General features: G+C 51.8%; 1 protein-coding gene across 2 annotated transcripts in view; it reads left to right on the top strand.

Moving 5' to 3' along the window:
• Window positions 1-22,413, top strand: part of TSPAN1 (tetraspanin 1) — a 245,767-nt gene that overhangs the window by 20,256 nt on the left and 203,098 nt on the right. The window lies entirely within an intron of this gene.

Here is a 22,413-nt window from a genome sequence, read left to right as displayed (position 1 = left end):
AAATGCCAGATGTGTGAAACCGGCCTAATGTATATAGACATAGTATAGGGAGTGAGGGTGAGGGAGGATGTATACAGACATAGTATAGGGAATGGGGGTGAGGGGTGATGTATACAGTCATAGTATAGGGAGCGAGGTTTAGGGGGGAATGTATACAGACATCGTATGTGGAGCGATTGGGGGAATGAGGAGCAAACGGGAAAGAAATTTTGAGGACACAGAATAAAGAGCGACATGGTATGGGGAGTGAGGGGGAAAAGTTTATGGACACACAGGAGGTAGTGAGGAGACAGTAAGGGATGAAAAAAATGTAAGGGGGCATAGAATAGAAACTGGGTAGTGGCGGGGGGCGGTATGGAAAGGGAATAGCTTGTAGGTACAGTATGAGGCCATAGTGAGGAAGGGTGTGTGATGAGAGAGCACAGTATAAAGATTGGGCAGTATAGGGGGACACAGTGTAAGGCCTGCGCCACACATCCGTGCCTCCGGCACGTGTTTGTCATTTTTTACACGTACCGGCGGCACGGAGACACTTTAACCAATGCTACCCTATTGTAGCAGGCACACACACGTAAAACCACACGGAACGTGTGTCCGTGTGCGTTTGTACGTGTGTGCGTTTTTGAAAGCGCTGACATGTCAGTGTTTTCTCCCGCAGCACGGGTGTCACACGGCCCGCACCCGTACCACACGGGTGTAGTGTGGATGCGGTCCCGTGTGACACGCGCCGGAGAAAACACACGTGTCAGTGAAAAAAAAAAGAAACATTAACTCACTTTCTCCAGCCCTCCTGTCTCTGCCGCTGCTGCCTCTTGCTGCCGACCGCCGCTCATTATTCTCATTGAATATTCACTTCACTGCCTGGCAGCAGCAGCAGCGGGGAGACGGGAGGGCTGGAGACCGAGGATCAGCACCACGGACAGTAGCGCGGACATCAGGAAGGACCAGGTGAGTATGATAATTACCGGTTCTACGTGTGCTATCGCGGATAGCACACGTAGAACACACGTGTCCCACACGTACCAGAGACACGTACTTACCTGCACGCAACACGCAGGGAAAATACGTGTCTCTCGGCACGTGCGTGAATTTCACGTGAGTGTGGCAGAGGCCTAAAGGACAGTGTGAAGAGGCTCAGTATGGAAAGGAGAGGGAGGGGCATATATCATAAGGTGGACACTGTGTGGATCATATTTTGTGCAGAGAACACAGTGAGGGGCAATTATTTATTCTGGGGCACAGTGTAGAGCAGATATTTTTTTAAATAGGAGTATTCTAATAATTCTGCTATTTTTAGGGGCATCGAGTCGGGATGTGCTGCAGAAGACTGGAGAAGATGGAAATCTGCAGAGATGAAATGTGAAAAGTCATCATGGCTCAATTCAAGATGAAGAATAGAAAGAAATGACTCAGAGACAACATCATCTATAAGGTACCTGAATGTAATTGTTTATTTGTGATATTGACTATGTCTCATCATTAGGCCTTGGTCCCACGTGCGCATTGCTTCTGATGTGAGTGCAATGGGACCCCCACTGATCAGCTGTTCTTGGTGCGGGTGGCCGGAAATGCTTATTTCTGGATCTGCTCCGTCCTCTGATGGTGTCTGCGGCCGTGTACTGCACATCTGCCTCATTGATTGTAATAGGAGGCTGCTACCACTATCAGAAGACGGAGCAGATCCAGAACTGAGCACTTCCGGTCACCTGCCACCACCGGCACGGCCATCAGAACAGGCGATTGGTTGGGGTGCCAGGTGCCGGACCCCGACCAGTCAGACATTGGTGACCTATCCTAAGGAAAGGCCATCAAAGTTAAAGTAGTGGACAATCTCTTTAATAAAGTCTTATTCCATCTGACAAGTTAAGGGTTACTATGTTTTTATTTATGTTGTTAGGAGCATTAAAGGGGTTGTCCAAGTTTGTCATGAGCCTGCAGTCACTCTATGTGTCACTCTATGTGACTGTAAACTTCTGAATTCTCACATTGCGCACACTTAACGCTGTCAGGATTCTCTGGTGTCGACGGTGAGAGTGGGAGGTTATGAAGCTGCAGATATACGATTTACATAGCTGTGGTCAGGTGCTGAGCAGACATGCATGGCCTCGCTCAATGAAAATGAATTGACTGAGGCTGGACACATCAAATCAGAATGTGGCCAGAAGTATACAACTCTCATACTTGTGCTCACATAGTCGTCAACTCTCGTCACTGACAGCGGAGAATCCTAACAGTGTGCATAGCATACATTGTAAGATTTCAGTTGCCTGAAGTCACGAATAGAGTTACTGCAGACTTTTATCTTAAACTTGGACAACCCCTTTAATTATAAAATTAAGTAGTGTGATATCCTCAGCTCTAACAGCGTATAATATACTCACTGTCAGGATTCAGCTCTGCTTGCTGGGTCCAGCAGTTACCAAATGGCTGCTCCACTCATACGGGATTTTCATACTTGCATGTGACAACTGGCTTTACTTCCTACGTTTCTCATTGAACATTGAGAGAATTATTAAGAGAAGCTAGTCATCACGTGACTGTAAGTGTGCAAATCACATATGAGTGATTGGTCACATGACGACCACCCAAACTGCTTGATAGGGGGGCGCCGAACTGAATTTTTGCCCCGGGTGCTGGAAAGCCTAGATACACCTATCCATTTACCCCGATTGTCACCACACCAGGGTGTAAGGCGGGCTTTGCACACTACGACATCGCAGGTGCGATGTCGGTGGGGTCATGTCGAAAGTGACGCACTTCCTGTGTCGCTCTTGACATCGTAGTGTGTAAATCCTAGATGATACGATTAACGAGCGCAAAATCGTCGTAATCGTATCATCGGTGTAGCGTCAGCGAATTCCATAATTACGCTGACGCGACGGTCCGATGTTGTTCCTCGCTCCTGTGGCAGCACCCATCACTGTGTGTGAAGTCGCAGGAGCGAGGAAGATCTCCTACCTGTGTAACCGCGGCTCCCGTCGGCTATGCGGAAGGAAGGAGGTGGGCGGGATGTTTACATCCCGCTCAGCTCCGCCCCTCCGCTTCTATTGGCCGCCTGCCGTGTGACGTCGCAGTGACGCCGCACGACCCGTCCCCTTAATAAGGAGGCGGTTCGCAGGCCAGAGCGACGTCGCAGGGCAGGTGAGTGCATGTGAAGCTGCCGTAGCGATAATGTTCACTACAGCAACTATCACAATGATATCGCAGCTGCAACGGGGGCGGGGACTATCACACTCGACATCGCAGCATTGGCTTGCGATGTCGCAGCGTGCAAAGTACCCCTAAGTGTAACGACTGAACCGTAACCCTCTCACGCGGATGGATAAACCAGGAGAGACATGCAGTAAAATCAGAAATCTACAGTTGCCAAAACAGGAATGTACTTGTCCTAGACCTGACCTTGATTTGTTGGTCTTACAGCGGATGTTGACATACTAAGATCACGTAATTGCGTCCCCTACTCATCGACAGCAAGGAAGGAGCACCATTTGATATTTGGAGCACAGATTTTCCTAGAATAGTTTGGGACTCCATTTGCAGAGGTCCTAAGTGACAAAACAGTAGAAACCCCCTCAAGTGACCACATTTTGGAAATTACTCCTCTCTGGGAGTTCATTTATGCGTATAATGACAATTTAGTCTTTGGAAAACACCCATAGTGTCAAACACAGAGAATGTTGCAGAACTAACCCCTTCACCCCCGGGCCATTTTCTGTTTTTCATTTTTGTTATTTGCTCCCCTTCTTGCGAGAGACGTAACTTTTTTTTATTTTTCCATCAATCTTGCCATATGAAAGCTTGCTTTTAGCGGGATGAGTTGTACTTTTGAAATAAATCATTATTTTTACCACATAGTGTACTGGAAAACAGGAAAAAAAACTCCAAGTGCGGTGAAATTGCAAAAAACAAAAATGCGTTTGCATGATTGTTTTGGGGTCTTTTATTCACGGTGTTCACTATATGGTAAAACTGATGTGTGGGTGTGATGCCTCAGGTCGGTGCGTGTTCGTAGACACCAAACATGTATAAGTTAACTTCTATCTAAGGGGTTATAAAAAATTCAGACGTTTGTCCAAAAAAGAGTTACGCTTTAAGCGCCATTTTCCGAGACCTGTAGTGTTCTCATTTTTCGGGATATGGAGCTCAGTGACGGCTTATTTTTTTGTGCCTTAAGCTGACATTTAATGGTACCATTTTTGTGCAGATGCTACGGTACATTTTAATCACCTGTTATTGCATTTTTCAAAAATTTTGAGGTAACAAAAAAACTAAATTTTGGTGTTTGACACTTTTTTTCTTGTTACACTGTTTTCCGATCAGATTAATTGATTTTATATTTTGATAGATCGGGCATTTCTGAACGTGGCAATACCAAATATGTGTATTTTTTTATCAATGGGGTGAATGGGGGGGGTGATTTAAACTTTTTTTTTTTTTTTTATTTTTTCAAATATTTAAAAACTTTTTTAGTTTTTTTACATTTTGTCTTTACTTTACTAGTCTCCCATAGGGGATTGTAAGGATCCACAGTCTGATCGCCTGTGCATTTCTGTTGATTAGCACTGCACAGCTCTGATCAACAGAAATGATTCTTTCCTGTTACAGACAGCGCGCTGTCAACTCTCACAGGAAATACATCATGACAGCGACAGGAATCATCACATGACCCTGTGCTACTGTTGCGGGCGGGGGCCGCTGCCACTTCTGGGGCCGCTCGGATCCGGGATCGCTGCTGCGGCTCGAGTGGTGACCGGACCCGGGCTCGCACGGTCGTCCGTCTTCACAACCGTTGGAAAGGGATATTCACAGGGGATTGATGTGTCGGTGACTCCACCCGTGGGTTGCAGTGAGGGATGGTGACACCGCCGCTGCCTCGTAATGGGACGCCCGGGGCTGATGGAGCGGGGCAGCAAGATGGGATCCCCTCCACGGGTAGGGGAGGTGTAGTCCCGGGGCCCTTTGGTACACGGGAGTAATGGCTGCTGGAGGTGGCGTTCCGGGTTGGAACGGGGATCAATAGTGTACTCACAGTTCAATAATTACACACAAGTCCAGTGGTAAACCAAGTTGCCAGTGACCGGTCGCCTTTGGTGGGTGTATTCGGGTCCCCGGGTGTAGCAAACAGGGGTCCCTTCCTCCTGCACTCTGTGTTTGTGTCTTCTGTGGGACGACTCCACATGGAACGGGGAAGTCCACTCCCGGTACTGTGTATGTTTGGGAGCTGTGGCCCGTGAAATCTGACCCTTTGGATCTCTGTGGGTTTTGACGAACACCCTATTTCCCGCGTTGGGCTTCTGTTTCGCTCTCTGGGCTTCTGGAGAACAAGGCCTGAAACCTCGTCCTCACCTGGTTAATTAACAAGGGGAATGCAACCTTCCTCGTATTAGGGTCCAGGCACCCCGTCTGTGTATGGCCTCCAGACCGGATTCCCGCTGTCGGTACCGGCGGGCTACAACGCTGCCCCAGTCCACTTAAGGTCTCCCGCGACCAGATCTCCGTCGCCTGTGGCCCTGTTTACTGTCTGCCACCTAGCCAGGTAGTCCAGGGGCCCCTACCCCTGACTCAGCTGCCACGCCACACTCCTCCACTGTCAACTGTCAGAACTGTTCTCTGGTCTGCTCTGTTGTGTTCCTGCTCTGATACCTCAGGACCCCTAGGTGGGCATTCTCATCCGCCTGATCTCGTCTACTGGTGTGTCCCTATTGTCATGAGGGGGTGGCTAGGCTTTAATGGCTGTGTGTTGTACCTGGGTGTGGGTTTTTGGTGGTATCAAGGAGGGTGGACTACTTCTGTGACTACCTGGTTTTGCCAGGGCGTCACACTACCATGGCAACCATCAGCTCCCCGTGATGGCGTCACGGGGCTTCTAATGGTGGCGGGGAATGGCGCGTTCCCCTCTGCAGCCATTTAAATTACATTGCAATATTTTGACATTGCGATTCAAGGGTTTAGCAGGTGCGGGTAGATCGTGGGAGGCACCAGGTACTTAAGGCTCCTCCCCCCTGATAAGAGGGGTCAGAGCAATGCATTAGGATTCTGATCCTAGCTGTGTGTTGGTCCTGTGAGTCTGTCTGTCTGTCTGTTTCTCTGTCTGTCTGCTCTAGTCTCCTGGCCTCCAGCACCAGTCCTGCAAGCCACTGGTACTGCTCTGCTTGCTCTCTCCTGTCTGTTTCCTGGTACCAACCTGTACCCTGCACCTGTGTCCGTACCAGCCTCTATCCTGCACCTTTGTCTGTATCAGCCTGTACCCCGCACATGTGTCCGTACCAGCCTGTATCCTGCACCTGTGTCCATACCAGCCTGTATCCTGATGACCCATGCCGGAAGTTTTTTACCTGCCCCTGCCCATACAGCCATTCCCTATTCAGACTGTGCTTTGTGTCCTGCCCTGTTTGTCCTGCCAGTGCCTGTCCAGCCGTTCTCCATTCAGACTGTGCCTTGTGTCCTGCCCTGTTTGTCCTGCCAGTGGCCGTCCAGCTGTTCCCTATTCAGACTGTGCCTTGTGTCCTGCCCTGTTTGTGTGGCGTCCCTGAGGCTCAGTCGCCACAGGGTATCGCATCTCACTTAAGGTGCATTACTCATCCCGGGTAAGGAAGAGGTTAACCACTGGTGTTTTCACTTTTCACTTATACAACACAGCCAGGAAGTGAGTCAGCAGTTACACAACAGCTTAGCAGCCAGACACTGGAACTGGGCTAGAGGTGGTCACCATGGCATCAGGTTTTTCCCAGCCACTGGTGAGTCATCAGGAGGGTGGGGGCAGCATGAGAGGAGTGAGAGAACACAGAGACTTTTACTTCAGAATAGTCTGGGACACAGAAGAACACGGTCGCTGGGGAGCATGCTTCAGAGATTCCCCAGTTAGAACCGGCCAAACTGGAAGAAACAGGAGACGACCAGTGGAGTTGGAAAGACAAAAGAGCAACATGGTAGCTGGAGGTTGAGCTCAATAGTTCCCTCAGTGGCAGCGCAGTTCAGGGTGCAGAGCCCTAGAGTATAGTACACTTCAAGTTGCATCACCAGAATCAGGTTAGGTGGATTTCACGTCTCTCTGGCCTTCAAAGATCCCGGGGCACAGCAGCATACAGAGTCAGGAGTCAGGACCACGGTCGGGCCTCCGTTTGATTCACGCTGCCTGCAGACGGGACAGGAACTTAATTACCAAATGCAGGGGTCCCCAAGTAGCTTCACACCATGGAGATCTGTGGCGCCCTGGACAAGCCAGGACGTCACAGGTACTACAACAACACACCCCACACCCCGGCTAGGCACACCGAAGTCAAACACAAATCCTTGTTGCCTCCCTCCAGGGGCTGATGTCCACACCAGGAGGTGGGCCAGGTGGTTGGCCCCGCCCACCGAGGAGTTCACAGTCCTGGAGGCGGGAAAAGGAAGGCAGTTGAGGGAGATGAGTTTTGGAGAGGAGTTGAGGAGGAGTGAAGTGAAGTGGTAGTAGAGGAGACTGAAGGCGTCCGGGTGTCTGGCCCGGACGGAACGGCGGGTTTGGCAGACGGTGGTGGCCGTCTGCAGGAGAGGCTGATTGGAGTGAACCGTAAGGACCGGGGACGGGCGGTGGCCCGACGGTACCGGATCGGGGAGCAAAGAGAATCCAGCACCATTCGGCAGGGCTTACGGACCCCAACCAGGCTAGCAGTCGCCGAAAAACTGGTCAAATCCGTTAGCGAAGGGAACCTCCGGGGTTTCCCAGCAGTCAAGACCCGATTGAAGGCAACAGCTCACACCGTAAAGGGAAACACAGTCACCGTCAAGGCTACAGTTCCCAGGGCCAGAGCCTGCGGGCAAAAGTGGCTCCCTCAGCATCCATCCAAGCTGGGGAGCGGGTTACCGGTGGGAAGCCATTGGAACCGTAAACACAACACAGGTGCAGGGAAAGGCAGTCACCATCAACCTACCGGGAGAGCTACCGCAGCCGTCTGTGGGACCCGTCCATCCAGCCGTTTGTTTTACCGGAGACTTTGCATTCATCATTGGCTGAGTGAGTACCACCGTGCCGTGCGGCACAGCGCTGCCCCCGCGACCCTGCACCTCACCAGGCCCCGTAACCCGCCTGCCATCCATCCCTACCCATCACCAGGCCCCGGAACAACCAACCCCCCTACCCACAGAGGGGAGAAACAACATCCAAGCTGCTCCCTGTCATCGCTCCCGCGATCCCCGTCCAGAGCAGCGGTGGTGTCACAACCTCACCACAACCGTGGGTGCCGTCACGGACAATATCCCTAAACCAAACCACCCCCTTTCACTCACGGGCGAGGAGCGCCACTCGAGTCCCCGGGATCCGGCCCACCGCTCGAGCCACCACCGAGCAGCAGCAGCAGCCGGACCCGAGCAGTGGGTGAGCGCAGCATCCCCTCCTCCGCCCGCGACAGATCCACACTACAAGTGCACGGAAGGAAGGTCTCACACTCCACAACACCGGTGCTGGCCTCTGAAACATCCAGCACCCGCAGCGGCGGCTAATTCTTGGCCGCATACCACAGGTGGCGTCATGAGACAAACTCACACACTACTACTCCCACCATCCTCCTTCCCTTCATCTCTCTTTCATGGACACCTCGGGGTCACGAAACTGGGCAGGGCCACCCGTGACATCCCCAGACCCAACATCACCAAGCCCGGAGTCAAGTAATGGTGCTCCATTTTTCCTTCCAGAGCCTGTCTAGCTGTTCTCCGTTCAGACTATGGCTCATGTCCTGCCCTGTTTGTCCTGCCCTGTTTGTTCTGCCAGTGTCCATCCTGCCTGTTACCTGACCCCGGTCCTAATGTCTCTCTGCTCCTCTCATCTGCCACAGTCCCAGTTACTGCCCTGGGAGTGGCACCTGGCGTTCCGCCTCATGGCAGGTGCTTAGTCAAGCTCCTCCCACTAAAGGGTAACCCTGGGTCCAGTGAGTCCACTTTTGCTCGCCGCCTTACCACCTCATGATACTGTCAGGTTTACAATGACAGAAGCCTCTGTGTCTTGCTCCTGGCATGATCCCAGGCGCTTTCTGTGTAGCTTGATGAACCGTAGGTGACATTGGATGACCTCGGGTCACCATGGCAAAGATCAGACCCTCGTGATCACATTGCGGGGGCACCGATCAGAGGGAGAGGGAGCGCGATCCATCTCCCAATACCTCAAATGCTGCAATCGATATCTATCTCCACAGTCAGAGGGTTAAACAGCCTGGGACTATGCGGAGACCATGTCTGACTGTGAGAGCTGGAGCTCAGCTGTCAGGTAAGCCGAGCTCCCGGCAGCGATGGCGGGGCACAGGGTCACACTGATGTCACACGGATAACATCAGTGTGTGGTTCATGTGACACCCGTCCTGCCGGAGAAAAACAGACAAGTCACTATGTGGAGCACACAGATACATGTCCGTGTGAAAATACGAAGGTGTGCGCAGACCCATTGAGTTTAATGGGTCTACGTGTGCCCGTGTCTCCGGTACGTGTGAAAATGGACGTCATACGTACCAGAAACACGGATGTGTGAAAGAGGCCTTATTAAACAATTGGTCCGAGTGGTTAGGCTGGAGTAACACCAGAGTATTACAAATCAGTCCCAATCTCATCCAGGACAGTAGGACGATTTTTTTTCTCACTTGTTATCTGTGTGCTGCCTGTGGTCCGTGTGTGACCCGTGTGTGGTCTGTGTGCTGTTTGTGTGTGGTCTGTATGCTGTCTGCTGTCCATGTGCGGTCTGTGTGCTGTTCGTGTGTCGTCCGTGTGCTGTCTGCACTCCATGTGCTGTCTGCACTGTATGTGCTACTCGTGTGTGCTCCATGTGTTGTCTGCAGTCTGTGTGGTGTCTGCGGTCAGTGTGCGGTCTGTGTGCTGTTCGTGTATGGTTCGTGTGCTGTCTGCGCTCCGTGTGCTGCTCGTGTGCGATCCATGTGCTGTGTGTGCTCCGTGTGCTCTGTGTGCTCCGTGTGCTGTCTAGAGTAAGGTAATCTTCTCTGATGAGTCTAATTTTCAGCTTTGCCCAACCACGGAGACCTGGAGAGGAGTACAAGCTGCAGTGTCTTGCTCCCACTATGAAATTTGGTGGAGAATCGGAGTTAATCTGGGGATGCTTCAGCAAGGCTGGAATAGGGCAGGTTAATCTTTGCAATGGACGTATGAATCAAGCCGCATACAAGGTTATCCTGGAAAAACGGTGGCTTCCTTCTGCTCAGACAATGTTCCCCAACTCTGAGGACTGTTTTTTTCCAGCAGAACAATGCGCCATGCCACTCAGCTAGGTCAATCAATGTGTGGATGAAGGACCACCATATCAAAACCCTGTCATGGCCAGCCCAATCTCCAGACCTGAACCCCATTGAAAACCTCTGGAATGTAATCAAGAGGAAGATGGATAGTCACAAGCCATCAAACAAAGAAGAACTGCTTACATTTTTGCACTAGGAGTGGCATAAGGTCACCCAAAAGCAGTGTGACAGACAGGAAAGCAGCCAAGCCGCATGAAAGCTGGGATTAATAATCATGGTTATTCCATAAAATATTGATTTCTGAACTCTTCCTGAGATAAAACATTATTAGTATTGTTGTTTCTAAATGATTATGAACTTGTTTTCTTTGCATTATTTGAGGGCTGAAAGCAATGCATTGTTTTGTTATTCTGACCATTTCTCATTTTCAGAAAATAAATTCAAAATTTATTGCTTGGAAATTCGGAGACGTTGTCAGTAGTTTATAGAATAAAAGCACAATTTACATTTCACTCAAAAATATAAAGGGAAAAATCAGAAAACCTGAGAATTATGCAGTGGTCTCTCTCTCTCTCTCTCTCTCTCTCTCTCTCTCTCTCTCTCTATATATATATACATATATATATACACACTACAGCTCAAAAGTTTAGGGTCAATTTTTGCCAGAGCTGTATATATACAGTACATGATATAGAGGGGCACTTTGTGGTGTATACATGTACCCGTATACTTGCATTATTTGTCCTTATATTCCAGCACTTGTTAAATAGGGACCACACCTATTGCATATATAAACCACTGAAAAATCTCGGGATGGTGCATTTCCTTAATATCATCTTTATTAGACACAACATTAAAATGTATTTTTTACATACATATGTGAAAACAAAAAGGGTCACTGTGTACTCACACTGGACCGATCATTATACCAAAAGTTGAGGTCCTCAACTTTTGGTATAATGGTCGGTCCAGTGTGAGTACACAGTGTACCTTTTTGTTTTCACATATTTTTTTTAAAAAGAAATTTTAATATTGTGTCTAATAAAGATGATATTAAGGAAATGCACCATCCTGAGATTTTTCAATGGTTTATCTATACATACTAGCTGTAGTACCCGGGCGTTGCCTGGGATAGTAACTGTCTCTCTCCCAGTCTCTGTCTCTGTGTCTGTCTGTCTATCTCTGTGTCTGTCTGTCTGTCTCTCTCTTTCCCCGTCTGTCTCTTTCCCCGTCTGTCTCTTTCCCCGTCTGTCTCTTTCCCCGTCTGTCTCTTTCCCCGTCTGTCTCTTTCCCAGTCTGTCTCTTTCCCCATCTGTCTCTTTCCCCGTCTGTCTCTTTCCCCCTCTGTCTCTTTCCCCCTTTGTCTCTTTCCTGGTCTGTCTCTTTCCTGCTCTGTCTCTTATCCCGCCTGTCTCTTTCCCCGCCTGTTTCTTTCCCCGTTTGTCTCTTTTCCAGGTCTGTCTCTTTCCCCATCTGTCTCCCCGTCTCTTTTCCTGTCTTTCCCTGTCTGTCTTTGTCCATCTCTTTGTCTGTGTCTTTTCCTGTTTCTCTCTATTTCTCTGTCTCTTTCCCTGTCTGTCTCTATCAAGATCTGTCTCTTTCCCCATCTACAGTTAGGTCCAGAAATATTTGGACAGTGACACAAGTTTTGTTATTTTAGCTGTTTACAAAAACATGTTCAGAAATACAATTATATATATAATATGGGCTGAAAGTGCACACTCCCAGCTGCAATATGAGAGTTTTCACATCCAAATCGGAGAAAGGGTTTAGGAATCATAGCTCTGTAATGCATAGCCTCCTCTATTTCAAGGGACCAAAAGTAATTGGACAAGGGACTCTAAGGGCTGCAATTAACTCTGAAGGCGTCTCCCTCGTTAACCTGTAATCAATGAAGTAGTTAAAAGGTCTGGGGTTGATTACAAGTGTGTGGTTTTGCATTTGGAAGCTGTTGCTGTGACCAGACAACATGCGGTCTAAGGAACTCTCAATTGAGGTGAAGCCGAACATCCTGAGGCTGAAAAAAAAGAAAAAATCCATCAGAGAGATAGCAGACATGCTTGGAGTAGCAAAATCAACAGTCGGGTACATTCTGAGAAAAAAGGAATTGACTGGTGAGCTTGGGAACTCAAAAAGGCCTGGGCGTCCACGGATGACAACAGTGGTGGATGATCGCCGCATACTTTCTTTGGTGAAGAAGAACCCGTTCACAACATCAACTGAAGTCCAGAACACTCTCAGTGAAGTAGGTGTATCTGTCTCTAAGTCAACAGTAAAGAGAAGACTCCATGAAAGTAAATACAAAGGGTTCACATCTAGATGCAAACCATTCATCAATTCCAAAAATAGACAGGCCAGAGTTAAATTTGCTGAAAAACACCTCATGAAGCCAGCTCAGTTCTGGAAAAGTATTCTATGGACAGATGACACAAAGATCAACCTGTACCAGAATGATGGGAAGAAAAAAGTTTGGAGAAGAAAGGGAACGGCACATGATCCAAGGCACACCACATCCTCTGTAAAACATGGTGGAGGCAACGTGATGGCATGGGCATGCATGGCTTTCAATGGCACTGGGTCACTTGTGTTTATTGATGACATAACAGCAGACAAGAGTAGCCGGATGAATTCTGAAGTGTACCGGGATATACTTTCAGCCCAGATTCAGCCAAATGCCGCAAAGTTGATCGGACGGCGCTTCATAGTACAGATGGACAATGACCCCAAGCATACAGCCAAAGCTACCCAGGAGTTCATGAGTGCAAAAAAGTGGAACATTCTGCAATGGCCAAGTCAATCACCAGATCTTAACCCAATTGAGCATGCATTTCACTTGCTCAAATCCAGACTTAAGACGGAAAGACCCAAAAACAAGCAAGACCTGAAGGCTGCGGCTGTAAAGGCCTGGCAAAGCATTAAGAAGGAGGAAACCCAGCGTTTGGTGATGTCCATGGGTTCCAGACTTAAGGCAGTGATTGCCTCCAAAGGATTCACAACAAAATATTGAAAATAAAAATATTTTGTTTGGGTTTGGTTTATTTGTCCAATTACTTTTGACCTCCTAAAATGTGGAGTGTTTGTAAAGAAATGTGTACAATTCCTACAATTTCTATAAGATATTTTTGTTCAAACCTTCAAATTAAACGTTACAATCTTGAATTCTGTTGTAGAAGTTTCATTTCAAATCCAATGTGGTGGCATGCAGAGCCCAACTCGCGAAAATTGTGTCACTGTCCAAATATTTCTGGACCTAACTGTATCTTTGTCTGTCTCTCTGGCTATGTCCTCTTTCCCTGTCTGCCTGTCTCTGTCCCTGTCTGCCTGTCTGTCTGTCTCTTTCCAGGTCTGTCTCTTCCAGGTCTGTCACTGTCTGTCTCTTTCACCGTTTGTCTGTCTGTCTCTATCTCTCTGTCTCTTTCCCTGTCTGTCTCTTTCCCTGTCTGTCTCTCTCTCTGTCTGTGTCTCTGTCTCTGTCTGTCTGTCTCTGTCTCTGTCTGTCTCTCTCTGTCTCTGTCTGTCTGTCTCTCTCTGTCTCTGTCTGTCTCTCTCTATCTGTCTTCTCACCGACATATTATCTCACACATAAGCTTTTTATACTAACAATGTATTTTGTTCCTATAGCAACCAATCACAGCTGCTATTAAAACAAGTAGTTCCAGGCTCCATTTACTTTAACCCCTTAACGACCTTGGACGTACTGAGTACGTCATGGTGACATGGTGCTAAAGGACCCATGACGTACTCAGTACGTCCTGGCGAAATCGCGGTCCCGGAGCCCCGGGGAGTGAAATTTATTTACTTAAACGGTGGATTCGGGAAGGAGGGGACCTCTGCCTGACGTCAGGAGGGGTGGTGCCTCCTCCCCGAACCTACAGAGGCTGTGATTGGCTGACGAACGCCGCTCAGCCAATTACAGCCACTGTAATGTTCCAGCCATTGAAAATGGCTGGAACATTGAAATCCAGCCCTGATCAGTGCTGCTGTAGCACTGGCCATTGGCTGGAGCTGGGTGATCGATGCTTCACCCGCCCCCAGCTCTGATTGGAGAGACCGGTCTTGTGACCGCTCTCTCCAATCAATGTGGATCTGCGGCCTGTGACCGTCCCTGGAAGCCGAGGAGAGCGGTAAGTTGTTGTCCCCGCCGCCCGCCCCTGTCCCCGATCGCCCCGCCGCCCGCCCCTGTCCCCGCCGCTGCTCCCGCTTCACCGCCGCTGTCTCCGATCGCCCCGCCGCTGCTCCCGCTTCACCGCCGCTGTCTCCGATCGCCCCGCCGCTGCTCCCGCTTCACCGCTGTCCCCGCCGCTGTCTCCGATCGCCCCGCCGCTGCTGCCGCTTCACCGCTGTCCCCGCCGCCATGCTCCCGATGCACCGCTGTCTCCGCCGCCATGCTCCCGCTCCACCGCCGTCCCCGCCGCCATGCTCCCGCTGCACCGCTGTCTCCGCCGCCGCTCCCGATCCGCCGCCATGCTCCCGCTGCACCGCTGTCTCCGCCGCCGCTCCCGATCCACCGCCGTCCCCGACGCCATGCTCCCGCTGCACCGCCGTCCCCGCCGCCATGCTCCCGCTGCACCGCCGTCCCCGCCGCCATGCTCCCGCTGCACCGCTGTCTCCGCCGCCGCTCCCGATCCACCGCCGTCCCCGCCGCCATGCTCCCGCTGCACCGCTGTCTCCGCCGCCGCTCCCGATCCACCGACGTCCCCGCCGCCATGCTCCCGCTGCACCGCTGTCTCCGCCGCCGCTCCCGATCCACCGACGTCCCCGCCGCCATGCTCCCGCTGCACCGCTGTCTCCGCCGCCGCTCCCGATCCACCGCCGTCCCCGCCGCCATGCTCCCGCTGCACCGCTGTCTCCGCCGCCGCTCCCGATCCACCGCCGTCCCCGCCGCCATGCTCCCGATCCACCGCCGCCATGCTCCCGATCCACCGCTGTCCCCGCCGCCGCTCCCGATCCACCGCCGTCCCCGCCGCCGCTCCCGATCCACCGCCGTCCCCGCCGCCATGCTCCCGCTGCACCGCTGTCTCCGCCGCCGCTCCCGATCCACCGCCGTCCCCGCCGCCATGCTCCCGATCCACCGCCGCCATGCTCCCGATCCACCGCCGTCCCCGCCGCCGCTCCCGATCCACCGCCGTCCCCGCCGCCGCTCCCGATCCACCGCCGTCCCCGCCGCCATGCTCGCCACTGTCCCCGCCGCCGTCGCACCCACCTTTTTCAGCCGCTGCTGCCCCCGATCGGCGGCGGCCGCCGCCTCCTTCATCGGCTGCCCCTTCTCCATCGCCACACCACCTATCCCTCCATGTGCTGCAAGCCACCCTCCCCCCACGTGGGGGGAGGGTGGCTGGCTTGCAGCACATGTGGGGGGAGGGTGGCTGGCTTGCAGCACATGTGGGGGGAGGGAGGGGGGCTTGCAGCACATGTGGGGGGAGGGAGGGGGGCTTGCAGCACATGTGGGGGGAGGGAGGGGGGCTTGCAGCACATGTAGGGGGAGGGAGGGGGGCTTGCAGCACATGTAGGGGGAGGGAGGGGGGCTTGCAGCACATGTAGGGGGAGGGAGGGGGGCTTGCAGCACATGTGGGGGGAGGGTGGCTGGCTTGCAGCACATGTGGGGGGAGGGTGGCTGGCTTGCAGCACATGTGGGGGGAGGGAGGGGGGCTTGCAGCACATGTAGGGGGAGGGAGGGGGGCTTGCAGCACATGTAGGGGGAGGGAGGGGGGCTTGCAGCACATGTGGGGGGAGGGTGGCTGGCTTGCAGCACATGTGGGGGGAGGGTGGCTGGCTTGCAGCACATGTGCTGCAAGCCACCCTCCCCCTACATGTGCTGCAAGCCAGCCACCCTCCCCCTACATGTGCTGCAAGCCCCCCTCCCTCCCCCTACATGTGCTGCAAGCCCCCCTCCCTCCCCCTACATGTGCTGCAAGCCCCCCTCCCTCCCCCTACATGTGCTGCAAGCCCCCCTCCCTTCCCCTACATGTGCCATCTCTCTCTCCCATCAGACTCTGCCCCCCTCCCCGATCTGCTGCCTGCTCTCTCCCATTTTCCATCTACTGCCCCCTCTCACCCTCCTCGATCTGTTGCCTCCTTCATCTGCTGCCTCTTCTGTCTGCTGCCTCTTCTGTCTGCTGTGATCCTGCTGCCTAGATCCATCCTGTAAGGTAGGTATCCCCATCTCACCCCCCCCCCATCCTCTGCCGCTCCTCCATCCGCTGCGCCATTTCCCATCCATCCGCTGCGCCATTTCCCATCATCCATCCGCTGCGCCCTTTCCCATCCTCTGCCGCTCCTCCATCCGCTGCGCCCTTTCTCATCTGCCGCCCCGCCCTCTCGCATCGCATTATCCAGCGCAGTTGCTCGCTTCCAGACTGCAGTGGATGATGCGATGCGAGACTCGTGCATTGCTCTCACGTTTGGCACTGGTCTTGGCAGGCGCTCATTTTTTTTTTTTTTTTCTACTGATGTCTGTATTTTTTATTTCGCCAAACTAATTTTTTTTGTATGGGGGGGGGTTTAGTTTCCAAAATGGGATCACATGTGGGGGAGCTCCATTGTTTAGGCACCTCAGGGGGTCTCCAAATGAAACATGGCGTCTGCTAATAATTCCAATCAATTTTACTGTGAAATGGCGCTCCTTCTCTTCTGAGCCCCGCCGTACGCCCAAACAATTGATTTCCACCACATATGAGGTATCGTCGTACTCAGGAGAAATTGCACAATACATTTTATGGTGCATTTTTTCCTGATACCCTTGTGGAAAAAAAGCTACCTGTTTGAAAAAACAATTTTGTGGTAAAAAAAATAAAATATTTTCACGGCTCAACATTACAAACGTTTGTGAAGCCTCCAGGGGTTCAAAGTGCTCCCTAAACAGCTAGATAAATTCCATGAGGGGTCTAGTTTCCAAAATGGGGTCAATTGTGGGGGAGCTCCATTGTTTAGGCACTTCAGGGGGTCTCCAAACGCAACATAGCGTCCGCTAATAATTCCAACCAATTTTGCTGTGAAATGGCGCTCCTTGCCTTCCGAGTCCTGCCGTGCGCCCAAACATTTGATTTCCACCACATATGGGGTATCTGCGTACTCAGGAGAAAATGCACAATACATTTTATGGTGCATTTTTTCCTGATACCCTTGTGATAAAAAAAGCTACCTGGTTGAAGCAACAGTTTTGTGGTAAAAAAAACATTTTTTCTTTTCACGGCTCAACGTTATAAACTTCTGTGAAGCCCCCAGGGGTTCAAAGTGCACATAAAACATCTAGAAAAAATATTTGAGGGCTCTAGTTTCCAAAATGGGGTAACTTATGGGGGAGCTCCATTGTTTAGGCACCTCGGGGAGTCTTCAAACCCGACATGGCGTCCGCTAATGAGTGCAGCTAATTTTGCACTCAAAAATTCAAATGGCGCTCCTTGCCTTCCGAGTCCTGCCGTGTGCCCAAACATTTGATTTCCACCACATATGGGGTATCTGCGTACTCAGGAGAAAATGCACAATACATTTTATGGTGCATTTTTTCCTGATACCCTTGTGATAAAAAAAGCTACCTGGTTGAAGCAACAGTTTTGTGGTAAAAAAAAATTTTTTTCTTTTCACGGCTCAACGTTATAAATTTCTGTGAAGCCACCAGGGGTTCAAAGTGCACATCAAACATCTAGAAAAAATATTTGAGGGCTCTAGTTTCCAAAATGGGGTCACTTATGGGGGAGCTCCATTGTTTAGGCACCTCGGGGAGTCTTCAAACCCGACATGGCGTCCGCTAATGAGTGCAGCTAATTTTGCACTCAAAAATTCAAATGGCGCTCCTTGCCTTCCGAATCCTGCTGTGTGCCCAAACATTTGATTTCCACCACATATGGGGTATCTGCGTACTCAGGAGAAAATGCACGATACATTTTATGATGCATTTTTCCTGATACCCTTGTGAAAATACTAATTTTTATGGCTAAAGTAACATTTTTGTGTTAAAAAAGTAAAATTTTCATTTTTTTGTCTACATTGCTTTGGTTGCTGTGAAGCTCCTAAAGGGTTAATAAACTTCTTGGATGTGGTTTTGAGCAGAGTGAGGGGTGCAGATTTTAGAATTGGGTCACTTTTGGGTATTTTCTGTCGCCTAGGTTTCTCAAATCACTCCAAATGTGATGTGGTACCTAAAAAATTTTTTTTTGTAAATGTTGTTGGAAAAATGAGAAATTGGTGATGAACTTTGAACCCTTCTAACTTCCTAACGGAATTTTTTTTTTTTTCAAAAATTGCGCTGGTGTAAAGTAGACATGTGGGAAATGTTATTTAGTAACTATTTTGTGTGACATATCTCTCAGATTTATGGGCATAAAATTTCAAATTTTGAAAATTGCAAAATTTTCAAAATTTTCGCCAAATTTCCGAAATTTTCACAAATAAACGCAAAACATATCGGCCTAAATTTACCACTGACATGAAGTACAATATGTCACGAAAAAACAATCTCAGAATCGCCAGGATCCGTTGAAGTGTTCCAGAGTTATAACCTGTCAAAGTGACACTGGTCAAAATTGCAAAAAATGGCCGGGTCTTTAAGGTGAAAACAGGCTGGGGGCTGAAGGGGTTAATGGAGGCATGTTTTTTGGAGAGTAACTGTAAAGTGCGGGGTTAAATTTTCATGTCAAAACATAGTCTACGATGTTACCTGGGTCATATGAGGTGTCTGTGCAAAATTTTGTGATTGTAAATGCGACTGTGTGGATTCCTTTACATACATACACACACACACACACACACACACACACACACACACACACACACACTGAGCTTTATATATTAAATATACTGTATATACAGGATATAGAGGGGCACTGGGCAGTGTATACATGTATGCATAATACAGGATATGGAGGGGCATTGTGCGGTGAATGCATTTTATACAGGATATAGAGAGGAGTCACGTGGTGTCGTTGTAGTGACTGATATTACAGTTAGTGGGCGGGATTAACTGGCTTGAGTGACAGGCTTTTCTGCCAATAACCTCTCTGTCTTGTTCCTCTGTTGTGAGGCTCCGCTCAGGCCCCGCCCCTGTCGCAGTCTGACAGGCGGTGGATGTAGTTCCGGCAGGCGCACGGCGGAGTGATCTCAGCTCAGTTCCATGGAGGCCACCGGAGACGTATCGTACTCCCGACATCTACCATGAAGAGCTCTCGGGGCGGCGGAGAGAAGCCCCGGCCGGGGCCCTGCCCCGAGGAGGACAGCCGGGCAGCTGCGACACTGCGGAGGAGGACGGCGGCGGCCGCCGAGGAGAGTGCGGCCAGGAGAGAGCAGGTAGACCGCAAGGTGAACCCCAACCCTGCCATTAGCAACCGCACCTCCCAGCGTGCACTGCGGGTGAGCCCCGAGCCATGTACCCCCGGACTTAGGGCCCGATATCTTCAGCCCCCCCATTATTCCTGAGTCGTGTACCCCCGGACTGAGGGCCCGATATCTGCAGCCCCCCCCCATTATTCCTGAGTCATGTACCCCCGGACTGAGGGCCCGAAATCTGCAGCCCCCCATTATTCCTGAGTCATGTACCCCTGGACTGAGGGTCCGATATCTGCAGCCCCCCATTATTCCTGAGTCGTGTACCCCTGGACTGAGGGCCCGATATCTGCAGCCCCCCCCCCCATTATTCCTGAGTCATGTACCCCCGGACTGAGGGCCCGATATCTGCAGCCCCCCCATTATTCCTGAGTCATGTACCCCTGGACTGAGGGTCCGATATCTGCAGCCCCCATTATTCCTGAGTCATGTACCCCTGGACTGAGGGTCCGATATCTGCAGCCCCCCATTATTCCTGAGTCGTGTACCCCTGGACTGAGGGCCCGATATCTGCAGCCCCCCCCCCATTATTCCTGAGTCATGTACCCCCGGACTGAGGGCCCGATATCTGCAGCCCCCCATTATTCCTGAGTCATGTACCCCTGGACTGAGGGTCCGATATCTGCAGCCCCCCATTATTCCTAAGTCGTGTACCCCTGGACTGAGGGCCTGATATCTGCAGCCCCCCCCCCCATTATTCCTGAGTCGTGTACCCCCGGACTGAGGGCCCGATATCTGCAGCCCCCCATTATTCCTGAGTCGTGTACCCCCAGACTGAGGGCCCGATATCTGCAGCCCCCCATTAGTCCTGAGTCATGTACCCCTGGACTGAGGGCTCGATATCTGAAGCCCCCCCATTATTCCTGAGCTGTGTATACCTGGACTGAGAACCCGATATCTGCAGCCCCACCCCCCCCATTATTCCTGAGTCGTGTACCCCCGGACTGAGGGCCCGATATCTGCAGCCCCCCCCCCCCATTATTCCTGAACCGTGTACCCCCGGACTGAGGGCTCGAAATCTGCAGGTCCCCATTATTTCTGAACTGTGTACCCCCGGACTGAGGCTCCGATATTTGCAGGCCCCCATTATTCCTGAGCTGACATTATGGGCAGCTGACACTACTCCCCTCTCCTCCTTCTCTCTGGCGGTGGGATCCCCACTGCTCCTCCCCTCTTTTCTCTGGCGGTGAGATGCTCCTCCATCCCTCCCCGCCCCTCCCCTCTTCTTCTCTCTGGTGGCGGAATACCCCCCCTGCTCATCCCCTCTAATTTTCTCTGGCGGCGGGATCTCCTGTTCCCCTCCCCCTCTACAGTCCGGGAAGCTGAGGTGCGCAGAGCTGTTATTTGCTGTGTGATATTGGGGCTGTTGTGTGGCGGGAGATGTCTTCATTCAGTGATTACATGCAGTAATCACGCCCTGTGGCCACGTGTGGCGGGCCAGGAATAGATGGCTTGTGGCGAGTTCTGCCAGTCGGGTGTGGGCTGTTGGGGGATTACGACATGAAAGCAGCCGCTCTGCAGTGATCACACTCAGCCGCCATCCTCTCCTCCATAGGATTAGCCTGCGGGAGCGCTGTGCGTGGTGCGGCCCACAGCCGGTAATGTTTATGGGCCTGGCTATTATTCTGCCCCTCAGGGCAATATATCTGTTACTATCTGAGCGGTGGTGGACAGAGGCTGTAAGATTGTCTGGCTGCTCCATGCTGTGGTCAGTGTATTGTCCTAGGTTCTGTCATCAGGCAGTCAGGGGCGTAACCCCTCCCCATCCCCCCCCCATGCAGGCAGTTGGTGCCTTTCCTCCCGCCCTCCCTCCATGCAGGCGTTTGGTGCGCCAGGGTCAAGGCCACCCCCCCCTCCCCCTCTCCACGCAGGCGGTCGGTGCGTCGGGGTCAGGGCCTCCTCACCACCCTCCTCGCAGGCGGTCAGTGCGTCGGGGTCAGGGCCTCCTCCCCACCCTCCACGCAGGCGGTCGGGGTCAGGGCCTCCTCCCCACCCTCCACGCAGGCGGTCTGTGCGCCGGGGTCAGGGTGTCTGCCTCCCCAGGCATGCAGGCTCCCTACCTGAGGTCCAGATTTGCCAGATGTGCCATCATACATCTAGCGCTGCCTATCAGACATGTGGCGGCCGTGTGCTCCCCTCGGTGGTGCACTAAGTGTCTTGTGTTTTGTCTTTCAGGACCTTGTTCCTCCGCCGGCTCCTCTGCTCTTCAGAAAGCTGAGTAACCCCGATCTCTTCGCCTCCACGTGCAAAGTGAAACTGCATCGGCAGCTGAGCCAGGACGACTGCAAACTGAGGCGTGGAAGCCTGAGCACCTCGCTGGCAGGTAGGAGCTCTGCATCGGGTACCCTGTGACGGCCCCGCTGTCTGCAGTGCCCCGCCTGTACTGATGACATTTACATCCCAACCCCCCGGAGTTATTCTAATTGCAGCGTTTTGCCCCTTGTCTGCACCGTCCGGAATGATCAGGGCATGTTGTGGCCTCTGGACAGTTCCTCCACTGACAGTGAGCATAGGTCTTGGAGCGGATCCTTACGGTCTCTCAGCCGCCAGTATTTGCAGACAGTGTGCGCTCTTCTGCAGCCATGGTTACTTAACCAGAAGTCTTTACATACAGGGTATCGGGAAGGAGCGGGTGCACATTGGCTGGCAGTCACCGTACCAACCATCAGTGATCTGTTCCTTCTGCGCCAGCGTTTAGCTGAAGTTGCCCGGTGTAAGCGCCAGCACACGACCACCGAGCACCCGGCTGGCATGTCCTAGTCACACTGATTAGGGGCCAGAGACCCCCACATGCTCCTGTCTTATTAGCAGACATGACGGCTCTTCACTCCCCACCGCTGAGATTAGTGGGGGCTGGTGCACATGAGCTGCGAGTAACGCT

Source organism: Anomaloglossus baeobatrachus, chromosome 8, assembly GCF_048569485.1.
Source record: "Anomaloglossus baeobatrachus isolate aAnoBae1 chromosome 8, aAnoBae1.hap1, whole genome shotgun sequence".
In the NCBI taxonomy this organism is placed as follows: Eukaryota; Metazoa; Chordata; class Amphibia; order Anura; family Aromobatidae; genus Anomaloglossus; species Anomaloglossus baeobatrachus.
This window is presented reverse-complemented; position numbering and strand designations above follow the sequence as displayed.